Raw genomic sequence first — 14,966 nt, forward strand, 5'->3', positions numbered from 1 at the left:
GGTTGGAAATCCCGCTAGGTCCCCTCCTATGGGTGGGACCCAGGAAGGGGGTGGTTACACCCCTCTCCTTTGATCCTGGCCGCGCTGGGACAGGGGCTGGGAGGCCCCAGAACCGGTTTGGCCGGATCCTGCAAGGGGCAGCCTTGTGCTCCCCAGGCAGTGTCTGGTTTCATTGAAACCTCCCTACTCCAATCCACTATCTCCTGTCTGGGGTGGTTTGACACCGCCCTGTGACAGGAAACTCTTTGTCCAGGCCTCCTCTGCCGGGTTTCGGTCAGCAGCAGGAGGTCAGACCCGTGTCTGTGGCAGGGGCATCCATTTTGTGGATCTGAGGCTCATTTTAAATCAACCGCGTTTCAGTAAAGTAACATGTCTTCTCCCTCTAGAAGGGTGGAATGCTACCCCCGTCGCCAGAACTGGCGAGGGGGTAGTATTCCAATTCGTATGACACCTTACACGACATGTTTTGATAAAGCCAAACCAAAGTTGCTATATAACCGCGAGGATTATAAGGCGCTTAAGAGTATATGGTATGGCATTATCCCGGATCAGCTTAGGGAGTTGTTCCCGACAGCTGCAGACAGGCTCAGCTCATGCCAGAGCACCATCTCACATAAAACCACGCACTCTGCCTCCAGGATTGATGAGGCCTTCCATAGGAGTGGCTTACAGGCTATATATGTGTCCAGATATAGGTTTAGATATAGGTATACTATATCTAAGCAAGGGGTGATTACACCCACTTGCCCCAGCTGAGTGATCAGCCAGTTGTGTCAATTTAAGAACCAGCCAGGGGTGGCAAAAGCTATGCTTCAGCCCCTGGTAGGCCTTGGTGGCACCTATGCCCTGGGCACCTATAGTGCATGGTACAGGGGCTGACAAGGAGTCCATTTCCAATTGTGGTATGTACCTATAGCACATGTATTATAAATTTAGAGAGAGAACAGCAGGCTGGGGGTCTGATTAGCAGGCCCACAGCCTCAGTAAGTCGAAAACCAGTGAAGCAAAAAGCAAAAATTGGGGTGACCATAGGATAGCAGACCCTACTCTCCTACATAACCCCCCCCCAAACGCAGGGACATTAAACTTAACCTTGACCAGATAAGTCTTCATGTTCTAAGTGGAAGTACCGGGAGAGACCATCTGCATTACCATGGTCAGTCCCTGGGCGGTGCTCCACTGTAAAGTCCATCCCCTGTAGGGAAATGGACCACCTGAGCAGTTTGGGATTTTCACCCTTCATCTGATTTAGCCACAAGAGGGGCTTATGGTCTGTCTGAATTAGGAAGTGAGTGCCAAACAAGTATGGCCTCAACTTCTTCAGGGCCCAAACCACAGCAAAGGCCTCCCTCTCAATAGCTGACCAACGTTTCTCCCTGGGGGTCAGCCTTCTGCTAATAAAAGCAATGGGCTGGTCTTGACCATCTTGATTAAGTTGTGAAAGCACAGCTCCCACCCCCAACTCAGAAGCATCTGTCTGTACAATGAACTGTTTGGAGTAGTCAGGACTCTTCAGGATAGGTGCAGAGCACATGGCCTTCTTCAGGTCATCAAATGCCTTTTGACAGCTAACTGTCCACTGAACCTTTTTGGGCATCTTCTTGGATGTCAAGTCATTCAATGGTGTCACAATGGACCCATAGTTCTTTACAAATTTTCTGTAATACCCAGTCAGGCCCAAGAAGGCTCTGACTTGTGTCTGGGTAGTTGGAGGAGTCCAGTCCTGTATGGTCTGGATCTTGCTCTCCAGTGGTTGAACTTGACCCCCACCTACTAGGTGGCCCAAGTACACAACCTTGCTCTGCCCTATCTGGCACTTAGTAGCCTTGATAGTCAGGCCTGCCTTTTGCAGGGCCTCCAGAACCTTCTTCAGGTGGATCAGGTGATCCTCCCAGGTGGAGCTAAAGACAGCAATATCATCTAGATATGCTGCGCAAAAGTCATCCAACCCAGCAAGGACTTGGTTCACCAACCTTTGGAAAGTGGCAGGTGCATTCTTCAAACCAAAGGGCATTACCACAAACTGATAATGTCCACTAGGGGTAGAGAATGCTGTTTTGGCTTTTGACTCTTCAGCTAGTCTGATTTGCCAGTAGCCAGCTGTCAAATCAAATGTGCTCAGAAACTTGGCAGAAGCCAATTTATCAATGAGCTCATCTGCTCTTGGAATGGGATGAGCATCTGTCCTAGTGACAGCATTGAGACCTCTGTAGTCCACACAAAACCTCATTTCTCTCTTCCCATCTTTGGTATGAGGTTTTGGCACAAGGACCACTGGGCTAGCCCATGGGCTCTCTGATGGCTCAATCACTCCAAGCTCCAACATCTTTTGCACCTCAGCCTTTATACAATCCCTGACATGGTCAGGTTGCCTGTAGATCTTATTCTTCACAGGCAGATTGTCACCAGTATCCACCTCATGGGTGCACCAGTTAGTCTGACTGGGTGTGAGTGAAAACAAATGTCTGTGGGCCTGCAACACCTGTCTGCAGTCCACCTGTTGTTGCTCAGTGAGGCTGCCTGCCAAGGCTACTCCATCAACTGAACCATCATCAGGGTTCTGGGAAAGCAGGTCTGGGAGAGGGTCACTCTCTTCCTCCTGTTCCCCATCTGTGGCCATGAGGAGACTCATGTCCTCCCTGTCAACAAATGCTTTCAAACGATTGACATGGAGCACCCTGTGGGGGCTCCTAGGGGTGCCAAAGTCAACCACATAGGTGACTTCTCCCTTTTTCTCAATGATAGGGTAGGGTCCAGTCCATTTGTCCTGGAGAGCTGCTGGCCCCACTGGGTCCAACACCCACACCTTCTGCCCTGGCTGGTACTCAACCAGAACAGCCTTTTGGTCATGCCAGGCTTTCTGTAATTCCTGACTTGCCTCAAGGTTTTTGGATGCTCTCTCCATGTATTCAGCCATCCTGGAGCGGAGACCAAGTACATAGTCCACAATGTCTAGTTTAGGCTTTTTGAGAGGTAACTCCCATCCTTCCTTCACCAAACTCAATGGACCTCTTACAGGGTGGCCAAACAAAAGTTCAAAAGGGCTGTAGCCAACCCCCTTCTGTGGGACCTCTCTGTAAGCAAAGAGCAAGCAGGGTAAAAGGATGTCCCATTTCCGCCTAAGCTTCTCTGGTAAACCTTTTATCATTCCCTTTAGGGTCTTGTTGAACCTTTCCACAAGCCCATTGCACTGTGGATGGTAGGGTGTGGTAAACTTATAGTTTACTCCACACTCTTTCCACATTGCTTTTAAGTATCCAGACATGAAGTTGGCACCTCTGTCTGAAAGAACCTCCTTTGGAAAGCCCACTCTTGAGAAAACTGCAATGAGGGCTTTTGCCACCACAGGAGCTGTGGTGGTCCTCAGGGGAATTGCTTCTGGGTACCTGGTGGCATGATCCACTACCACCAGTATAAATCTGTGCCCAGATGCTGTTTGAGGATCCATGGGACCCACAATGTCTATTCCAAGTCTTTCAAAGGGTACCCCCACCACAGGTAGTGGTATCAGGGGGGCCTTTGTTGTGCCACCTGACTTACCACTGGCTTGGCAAGTGACACAGGAGCGACAAAACTCCTTGACATCTTCTGACATGTGAGGCCAGTGAAAGTGTGGAACAAGCCTGTCCCAAGTCTTATTCTGGCCTAAGTGTCCTGCAAGGGGAATATCACGGGCCAAGGTAAGAAGGAAGCCCCTAAACTTCAAAGGTATAACCAACCTCCTGGTTGTGCCAGGCTTGGGGTCTCTAGCCTCTGAATAAAGGAGTCCTTCATCCCAATACACTCTATGGGTACCTTGAGCATTCCCTGCAGCCTCAGCAGCAGCTTGCTGTCTGAGGGGTTCAAGTGAAGGGCAATCTAATTGGGCCTGCCCCAGGTCTGCCCTTGAGGGTCCCCCTGTCCCCAGAAACTCAACCTGATCAGGTTCAAGCTCCTCTGAGACAGTCTCCTCTTGGACTGCAGAATCAGTTTCCTGTGAAACTTGATCCTCAACCTGGGGCAAGTGGGAAGGCACAGCCTTAACCCTCTTGCTCCTTCTCTTGGGTTGTGGTTGGTCTATTGTTTCAAGATCCACCACTGGTTCAGGAAGGCACTTCTTAGCCTGAGACCTTGTCACTGCAAGGACATGAGCTGAAATCCCTAGCATTTCTGCATGAGTCCTGTACTCCACTTCTGACCAAACTGAGCTTTCAAGATCATTGCCTAACAGACAGTCTACTGGGAGGTCTGCACTCACAACAACTTTCTTTAGGCCATCTACCCCTCCCCAGGAGAAGTTCACAACAGCCACACTATGGGAAGTAGTGGAGTTGCTTGCATTGGTCACTAGGTAACTTTCACCTAGTACAATCTGTCCAGGATCCACAAAGCCAGGTGTCACCATTGTGACACTGGCACAAGTGTCCCTGTAGGCCTGAGCCAGTTTCTCATTAATTAAGGGAGTCTGCCTATATTTGCCCAGGTTACTGGGGCTTACTGCAGTGGGCAAAGATAAGTCCACATCATATAGGAGAACTGCCTGTGTGGGGATTCTGACTAGGCCAGATTCCACCTCAGTACCCAGGGTCAACCCTACTAAACCCTTTGGCTGTGTACCGCCACTGCTGACTGTACTAGGGGGTGCAGTTGCTTTAGGAGGTGCAGTGGTGGGGACTGGATTTTTCTTAGTGCATTCACTGCCCCAGTGTGAAACTGATTTGCAGGTATTACACCAAGGTTTCTTTGGGCCATCATTCTTCTTTTTCTTGTTTCCATTTTGGGAACCCCCCTCCTTATTGCTAGTTTGGGGGCCTGAAGACTTCTGGTCCTTTTCTTTATCTTTCTGATTCCCACCCTTCTGGTCTGTTTTCTTCTGGTCACCTTGGTTCTGGTTTTTCTGCTTAATCCTTGTTCTGACCCATTTGTCTGCCTTCTTTCCCAATTCTTGGGGAGAGGTCAAATCAGAGGCAACAAGGTATTGATGCAACAGCTGGTTCTGACAGTTATTAAGGATCTGTTCTCTCATCATAAGATTGTACAATCCTGTATAGTCTGAAACTTTACTTCCCTGCAGCCAACCCTCCAGAGCCTTAGTGGCACAATCTACAAAATCAGTCCAGTCCTGAGTCTGTGCTTTTTGGGTGTCTCTGAACAACAACCTGTATTGCTCAGTGGTTAGGCCAAACCCTTCAATAAGAGCACTCTTCAGAACAGAGTAGTTTTTGGCATCCTCAGGTCTAACAGTGAGGAGCCTGTCCCTCCCTTTCTCAGAAAAGGAGTACCATAAAATTGCTGCCCACTGATCCTCAGGGACCTGCTGTACCATGCAGGCCCTCTCAAGAGCAGTCATCCATTTGTGGATATCATCCCCTTCCTTGTAGGGGGGCACAATTTTTGTCAGGTTTCTATTGTCATAGGCCCTGTCTTTTTCTTTAGGAACTTTGCTGCCACCAGTGGCATCTAAGCCACACATTTTTTTTTCTCTTGCTAAAGCAAGTTTAGCTTGAGCCAAGGCTACCTCTTCCCTTTCTATTTGGAGTTGGACAGCCCTCATTCTGGCCCTATGCTCTTTTCTCTGGGAGGAAGTCATTCCTCTTTGAGATTCTCTTGAGGCACTAGAAAGATGAGAATCCCTTGATAGAGACCTCACCCTCCTATTACCTGGGAGAATGTGGTTATGAGATCTGGAGTGGTGCTGGCCCTCTCCATTCCCATGTAGGTCCAAGTTGGCCTGGTTAAGCCTGGCAACCTGTACCTGGTTTCCCCCCTGATCCTGATCTTCAGGCTCATCTAAATCAGAGCCTTCTTCTTCTTCTTCCTCCTCCACTACATCATCTTGAAGATCCTCATTCTCAGGGGAGTTTATCCCTTCCTCTGTTTCTAAGGGAGTCTGACTCACCTTGTCTAGGTCATCCTTTTCTAGGAGAGCTACTAGGGAAGGAATGGTAGGGCCTCTGCCCTTTTTTAGCCCCCTGGCTGTGCACAAGGCACTCAGGTCTTTGTGGCTAAGGTTGTCATATCTGGATGTTGTCCCTATAGGATCAACTATTACAGGAGCAGAGCCTGAAGCTCTACCTGTATCAGACATGACTGCTAGTGAGGTGTAAGTGGTGCACTTACCTACACTAAGTGGTTTCCTACTGTACCTTGCTAGTGAGTTGTAGTCAGGGTGTGCTAATCCCTTTAATCTACAACTACTAAGTTCAGTAGAACTTAATATGCTAAGCTTTTGATTTATATGTACCTAGAGGTACTTGATGTGATCTTTCAATTTGATAAAGATTGCAATGGTAAAACAAACAGCAAGCTCAAATCCGCACCGCTGCCACCAATGTGAGAAGTTGGCCTGATATGTAGTGTTTCCAATTCTGGAACCACTGGGTATCAGTCCAAACAAACCCCAAAGATGTCAGGTTGTAAGTCAACCTTGTAGACAAGCTATCCTAGTGGTAGCATGGACTAAGCAGCCTTAAAGGCTTAACTTAAGAGGTCGTGTTAAGCGAGCTGTTTTACCACATACAATCCTGTAATCAAATGAAAGGACACCACACAAGTATATATTATAAAAATATATGTATTTATTTCTAAATTACTCCCCAGTACTCTTTATGAGGAAAGGGGCACAAGCGTTAAATCAAAAGCACTGTTCCACATATAAAGTTGCACGTTTATGGATGAGGGCGGGTGGCCACTCAGACCATATATTAAAAAAGTGGTATAAGTAACACTTATCGAGCAATGGTTAGGCCTAGGGCCTAGAGATTCGCTGGGAGCAGTCAGGACAAGCAATGAAGGAGTCGGGAGTAGCCCACAGGAGACGGGTGCAGCACGGAAAGTGCGGCGCGCACCAATGCACTGTCAATGGTGCGTAAAAGTCAATTAAAGTGAATTAAAAGATACTTCCGCTGAACCTAGGAACACAAAACTTTAGACACAGACCCTAGAGGTGTGTACCAGTGTATAGACACCGGCGTTGCAAAGTTACCTCACCCACAGGCCGTGGGTGCACAGGGTCGAAGTGGCGTCGGGTTCTGTCACGCAGGTTCTTGGTGCTTGAAGCTGCTGCAGCTGCAGGCGCTGTGAAGCAGAAGTGTCCGGTGCGATCCAAGGGTGGATCGAAGTAGAAAAGTACCTGAAAGCAGAGGGGACAGAGTCTGGGTCACTCAGCAGTGACCAGGGTGGAACCAGGACGGAACCAGGCAATGTCGGGCGCAATCAGGCGGTTGTCGATAGGCTTCTCTCCACTGTCACGTGGGCTCTGGGGCATCTGCGACGTCCAGGAGCAGGTCACGATCTGTCCCACGTAGGCTCTCGCCGTCAGCACCGTCGGCTTCAAGATTGCAGCAAACAGCACTTGGCAAAAGCAATCCACGCGGAACCGGGAGATTGCTTATCACTCGAACCAGGAGGGTCAGAGTGGGTGCTCCTTTTCACAGGAGCTGGTGCAGATCTGGAGCAACCAGAAAAGCAAGTCGTATTTCGAAGTTCGTCGGCACAGGGGCCACAAGCCAGCTGGCAAGTGACCGGGCCAACGCGTCGAGCGCACACAAGCAGAAGGGCCCCACGCAGCACTCGTCGAGTGTGGAGGGGTGAGCTTTGGTGCAAGTGGAGCTCGGGGCTGGGGCTTCTCAAACCCCGGTGTACAGCTTCGAGGGTCACTCGTGGGCTGCACGGTCAGCGTCTCGTGGCCTTTTCAAGATGGCGTGCCCCACGCTTCCGGTCGCCTCCACGGGTCTCAGCTCTGCAGGGACTGTGGATCGGGCAGGTAGAAGGCAGGCAAGCTTGATCTCGTCGATCTCTGTTGCTCGAGTTCCGGCGGGAACTGCAACAAAGCAAGGGTCGAGGGCTGGATGGTGTCTGTTTGCACAGGGTGGTCACTCCTTGACCACAAGGGAGATTCTTCAGTCTTCTCACGTCGTGTAGAAAGTCGAAGGGTCCAGATTTCGTTTCTTATGTTTCTTCAGGATGATCTGAGGTCCGTTGGGACTGCTCCCCCTCTTATTCGAATCTCGGGGGTTGGACATCCCGCTAGGTCCCCTCCTATGGGTGGGACCCAGGAAGGGGGTGGTTACACCCCTCTCCTTTGATCCTGGCCGCGCTGGGACAGGGGCTGGGAGGCCCCAGAACCGGTTTGGCCGGATCCTGCAAGGGGCAGCCTTGTGCTCCCCAGGCAGTGTCTGGTTTCATTGAAACCTCCCTACTCCAATCCACTATCTCCTGTCTGGGGTGGTTTGACACCGCCCTGTGACAGGAAACTCTTTGTCCAGGCCTCCTCTGCCGGGTTTCGGTCAGCAGCAGGAGGTCAGACCCGTGTCTGTGGCAGGGGCATCCATTTTGTGGATCTGAGGCTCATTTTAAATCAACCGCGTTTCAGTAAAGTAACATGTCTTCTCCCTCTAGAAGGGTGGAATGCTACCCCCGTCGCCAGAACTGGCGAGGGGGTAGTATTCCAATTCGTATGACACCTTACACGACATGTTTTGATAAAGCCAAACCAAAGTTGCTATATAACCGCGAGGATTATAAGGCGCTTAAGAGTATATGGTATGGCATTATCCCGGATCAGCTTAGGGAGTTGTTCCCGACAGCTGCAGACAGGCTCAGCTCATGCCAGAGCACCATCTCACATAAAACCACGCACTCTGCCTCCAGGATTGATGAGGCCTTCCATAGGAGTGGCTTACAGGCTATATATGTGTCCAGATATAGGTTTAGATATAGGTATACTATATCTAAGCAAGGGGTGATTACACCCACTTGCCCCAGTTGAGTGATCAGCCAGTTGTGTCAATTTAAGAACCAGCCAGGGGTGGCAAAAGCTATGCTTCAGCCCCTGGTAGGCCTTGGTGGCACCTATGCCCTGGGCACCTATAGTGCATGGTACAGGGGCTGACAAGGAGTCCATTTCCAATTGTGGTATGTACCTATAGCACATGTATTATAAATTTAGAGAGAGAACAGCAGGCTGGGGGTCTGATTAGCAGGCCCACAGCCTCAGTAAGTCGAAAACCAGTGAAGCAAAAAGCAAAAATTGGGGTGACCATAGGATAGCAGACCCTACTCTCCTACACTCTCATGGATGATAAGTGCGCTCTACAAACTCCAGTATTATTATTATTAATATAATATAGCCACTTTCAACTGAAACTGAAAGACAATGGTTGTCCCCCTAAGACTTTCTCATTAAGAAAATGTTACACCTCCAGCCCCAGGTGTTCAGCCTTTGCTTGGTCTGGCAACCCCAGGATACAAGTTATTTATTTTAAATGGAATGTGGAGTGTGGAATGCTTCCTTTCAAACTGTGTGGGTACAGTTGCTTCTGAGCCTGCACCCTGCTGGCCATAGTTCTAATCTTCAGATAAAAGCTTAGTTTATTAGATAGTGTCATTGCTTCCAGGATGCGCATTGTCCATCGCCATCTTCATTCCAGGTACAACTAAATGGAGGAGATTATTAGAGAGGTGTTGTAGGAGAGTAGGGTCTGCTATCCTATGGTCATCCCAAATTTTTGCTTTTTGCTTCACTGGTTTATGACTTAATGTGGCTGTGGGCCTGCTAATCAGACCCACAGCCTGCTGTTCTCTCTCTAAATTACTGCCAATGCACTTTAGGTGCATTACAAATTGGAACTGGTTCACCTTATTGGCCCCTGTAACAGTGTACCCTAGGTACCCAGGGCATAGGTGTTTCCAAGGCCTACCAGGGGCTGCAGCATGTATTGTGCCACCCCTGGTCTGGCCTCCATATTTGACACAACTGGCTGATCACTCAGCTGGGGTAAGTTGGTGTAATCACCTCTTACTTAGATATAGTATCCCTATATCTAACCTTAAACTGGACACATATGTTCCTATCAGCCACTCCTATGGAAGGCCTCTTCAATCCTGGAGGCAGAGTGCTTGGAAATATGTGAGATGGTGCTCTAGCATGAGCTGAGCCTGTCTGCAGCTGTCGGGAACCACTCACTAAGCTGTTCCGGGATATTGCCATACCATATACTCTTAAGTGCATTTTAATCCTCGCGGTTAAATGCTATCTTTGGTTTGGCTTTATCAAAACATGTCGAGTAAGGTGTCATACGAATTGGAATACTATCCCCTCGACAGTTCTGTCGACGGGGATAGCATTCCACCCTTCTAGAGGGACACGACATGTGTGTAGCCTTAACCCCGGTTAAAGTTAACCAGAGCCTTAGCATCACAAAATGGATGCTGCCACCACAGACACAAGTCTGGCCTCCTGCTGCTGACCGAAACTCGGCAGATGGTGGCCTGGACAAAGGGTTTCCTGCCTTGGGAGGTGCGAGCACCACCCCAGACAGGGTTTTGTGTATTGGGTAGGACAGGGCTGAATAGAATCAGACATGCCCGGGGCACACAAGGTGTCCCCGTGCATAGGCCAGTCCAAACCGGTCCTGGGACTTTCCAGACCCAGGCCTGGCGAGGAGCTGGACAAAGGAAAGGGGGTGTAACCGCCCCCCTTCCTGGTTCCTCCCAGAGGAGGGACCTAGTAGGTGATCCACCCCTCAGATTGGGAATAAGAGTGGGAGCAGTGCCATTGCACAGCAGATCATCCTGAATCAACTTTACTCGAAGAAGAAGACAGACTTCGAAATTCTGCTGCTCAGAAGACTGAAGAGAATCTCCCTTGTGGCCTAGGAGTGGCCACCCTGTGAACACAGGCACCAACCAGCAACTCGACGTCTGCTTTGCCGCCGCCTCCCGCCGGAGCCCGAGCCCAGAGCCCGACAAGACCCCAACTCCCAGACCTCTCCGAGCCCGATCCACAGTCCCTGCAAAGAAGGGACCCGTGGAGGCACCGAGTGACGTGGGACCGGACCTCTTGGAAGACACTCGAAAAGCTGACTGCGCAGCATCTGAGGCATCCTCGACGTTGTGCTTTGGGGACTGAGAACCCCCACCATCGAGCAGCCCTTGCACCGAAGATCAGCCCCCCAGCATCTCCACGATCTGCGTGGGGCCCTTTTGCATTGTGCCACTCGACGCGCCATCCCGGCCACTAGCCACGTGGTCAGCGGCCATCTTGGCGATGAAACCGACAAACTACACTGCAGGTCTGGTTGCTCCAGACTTGCCCAAGCTCCTGTGAAAAGGAGCACTCGCTCTGACCTTGCTGGTCCGAGTGTTAAGCATCTTTCGATTGCTGCGTGGCTTGCAGTAGCCAAGGCCTGTTTGCTCCGATCAGGTCGCCGACACCGCCAACAGCGAGAAGCCTGCATGGGACAGCTCGTGACCGACTCCTGGACGTCCTCGACCCCCGGTGTCCACGTGGCTGCAGAGAGAAGCTACCCAACAACGCCTGTTTGCACCCGACATCGCCTGGTTCCCATCTGGTTCCACGGTAGTCACTGGCTAGTGACTTTGAACATTGTCCCCTCTGCTTTCAGGTCTTCACAACTTCAGATCCACTCTTGGATCCACCGGAACTCTTCACATCGAGCCGCCTGCAGCATCTTCAGCTCCAAGCACCATCGACCAGCGTGAAGAAACCTGACACTACTTCGACCCTGTGCACCCGCTTCCTGTGGGTGAGGTAACTCAGCTCCGCCAGTGTTCCTACACTGGTACACATCTCAAGGGCCTGTGTCTTAAGTTTCAGCGTTCTAGGTCACTCGGAAGGTTCCTAACTATCTAACTTTGTACTTTTTACGCACCATAGACTTTACATTGGAAAGTGCGTGCACTTTGAACACTGCACCCGAGTCCCGCGGGCCTTTCCCGACTTAATCATTGATAGTCTCGAATAGCTCCAGCGATTCCCAAGGCCCTAGGCCTGTTCCCTTTCCGTTTGGTATCTCTTATACCACTTTCTTAGTATATGGTTTAGGTGGCCCCTAGGGCTCATCCATATTGTGCAACGTTTGTGTATCTTAAACTGTCTTGTGATTTAACGCTTGTTCTTCTGTGCTCATAAAAAGTCCAGGGGATTTTATAGTTAATAAATCAATATATATTTTCAATATATATCTGTGTGGTGTCCCTTTCATTTGGTATTCAAGGGGGTTGTGTATGGTAATACAGCTGGCTTCACATGCCTTTCAGAGTTTAGCCTAAGACTGCTTTGTCCACGTTACCACTAGGATAACTGGTCTACAAGGTTGAATTACAACCAATCATCATAAGGGTTGCTTGGCATGGTACAAAGTGATCACTAGAATTAGTGAGCATTATATACCAGGCCAACTTCTCACATTGGTGAGCAGCGGATTGGGATCTGAGCTTGCTGTTGTTTTACCATTACAATCTTTGAGATTATCATTTGAAAGATCATACAGGTACCTGCTAGGTACATATAAAACAAGACTAGTATACTTAAGTTCTACTGAACTTAGTTGTTGTAGAGCAAAGGGAGTAGCACACCCTGATTACAACTACTAGATAGGTTTAGTAGGTAAACACCAGTGTAGGTAGATTGCAACACATCCACCCACACTAGAGCAATGTCTGGAGCAGAGGGTTCCACTGGGAACATCCCTGTTGAGAGTGACCCTCCAAGGGCACCATCCAAATTTGCTATTTTTTCCTTTAAGGAATTAAGACAGCTTTGTGTCTTAAGGGGTCTGAGGACAGGGCCTCCCCCTACCACAGACCACCTTAGAGAGATCTTGGATCAGTCTGAGACTCTAAAGACCTCTAAGGCAGACCCCACAGGGGATGCTGAAGGAGGCCATCCTTCAGAGGATGACACTGTAGACACCCCTGGCCCTATCATCCTGGTAGATGAGGAAGCCCCCATCACTGGAGCTCCTCAGGTAGATGAGGAGGAAGAGGAAGAGGAAGAAGAGACAGAGGGGGGAAGCAGTGAGTCAGATGATGACAGAAATAGTCAGGTGCTGGTCAGTAGACTGAACCAGGCTAACTTAAGCCTATTTGGGACTGAATCAGGTAACAACCCATTCAGACCCCCAGGTGGACTTAACCAGAAGCCTAGGAGGAGAAGGACTCACTCAGGTGACTCTAACCACTCCCATGCTTCTAGAGGTTCTCATGGCCACTCCAGAAGGGAGGTGGCTAGCCCTCAGAGAAGGGAACATGAGGCCAAAATGAGAGAGGCTGAGCTTAGGATCCAGAAGCGAGAACTAGAAGTTGCCCTGGCCCAAGAGAGACTTGCTAGAGCAAGACAGCCTAGAGAGAGTGGGGTAATAGAACCCACTGGTGGCAGCAATATCCACAAGGATAAAGACAGGTCTTTTGATTACAGAAACCTGAGTAAGATTGTGCCCCCCTACAAAGCTGGGGATGATATCCATAAATGGATAACTGCAATGGAGAGAGCCTGCAGAGTACAGCAGATCCCTCAGGAGCAGTGGGCAGCAATCTTGTAGCTCTCCTTTGAAGGTAGAGGCCGAGACAGACTCCTCACAGTTAGTGATGGGGATTCTAGAAACTACCTGGTCCTGAAGAGTGCTCTGATTGATGGGTTAGGCTTAACCACTGAACAGTACAGGTTAATGTTCAGAGATACCCAGAAGACACAGACTCAGGACTGGTCTGAATTTGTTGAGTGTGCCACTAAGGCTCTGGAGGGATGGTTGCTGGGAAGCAAGGTTACAGACTATGAAGGATTGTATAATTTGCTGATGAGAGAACAAATTTTAAGTAATTGTCAGAACCAGCAGTTGCATCAACATTTGGTTGACTCAGATTTGACCTGTCCCCAAGAATTGGGAAAGAGGGCAGATAAATGGGTAAGAACCAGAGTTAAGCAAAAGAACCAGAACCAGAACCAGGGGGGTGACCAGAAGAAAACAGACCAGAAGGGTGGGGAGCAGAAAGCTAAAGACCAGAAGTCTTCAACAGGGCCCCAAAATGATACAGAGGGTGGGTCCCAAACTTCCAAGAAGAAGAAGAAAGAAGGTCAGAAGAAACCCTGGTGTAAAACTTGTAAGAACACCTCTCACTGGACAAGTGAGTGTAAAAAGGGTGGAGCCCCCCGCACTGCAGCCCCTAAGGCAACTGCACCCAATAGTACAGCTAGCAGTGCTGGTCCTCAAACCAAGGGGGTAGTGGGTATCACCTTGGGAACTGAAGGAGATTCTGACCTAGTCAGAACCCTTACACAGGCTGTTCTGATTTGTGAAGGGGACATAGATTTGACCCCTGACATAAGTCCCAGTAACCTGGGCAAATACAGACAGACGCCTTTGATTAATAACAAAGTGGCTCAAGCTTACAGGGACACATGTGCCAGTGTCACTATGGTGACACCTAACTTTGTGGACCCTGGACAATACATGCCAGGTGATAATTACCTGGTGACCAATGCCAGCAATGTCACTACTACACATGGTGTGGCACTTGTTAACTTTTCCTGGGGAGGGGTAACTGGCCTAAAAAGAGTTGTGGTTAGTGCTGATCTCCCAGTTGAATGTTTGTTGGGCAATGACCTGGAGAACTCTCTATGGTCAGAAGTTGAGTACAGGACTCATGCAGAGATGTTAGGGATATCATCACATGTCCTTGCTGTGACCAGGTCACAGGCCAAAAAGTGCCTCTCTGAACCTCAGGTCTTGGATCCTGGAACAATGGACCAAGCACCTTCCAAGAAGAAGAACAGGAGGGTTAAGGCTGTGCCTTCCCAACTGCCTGCAAGTGAGGATCAGGCTTCACAGGAAGCTGGTCTTGAGACCCCTGAAGGAACTGTCTCTGAAGAACTTGAACCTGATCAGGTTGAGTTTCTGGGGACAGGGGGACCTTCTAGGGCAGACTTGGGGCAGGCTCAGTTAACCTGTCCTTCTCTTGAACCCCTCAGACAGCAGGCTGCTGCTGAGGCTGCTGGGAATGCTCAAGGTGCTCATAAAGTTTATTGGGATGAAGGACTCCTTTACACAGAGGGTAGAGACCCCAAGCCTGGTGCAACCAGGAGGTTGGTTATACCTCTGCAATTTAGGGGTTTCCTTCTCACCTTGGCCCATGATATTCCTTTAGCAGGACACTTAGGCCAGAATAAGACCTGGGACAGGCTT

Source organism: Lissotriton vulgaris, chromosome 10 (assembly GCF_964263255.1).
Source record: "Lissotriton vulgaris chromosome 10, aLisVul1.2, whole genome shotgun sequence".
Classification (NCBI taxonomy): Eukaryota; Metazoa; Chordata; class Amphibia; order Caudata; family Salamandridae; genus Lissotriton; species Lissotriton vulgaris.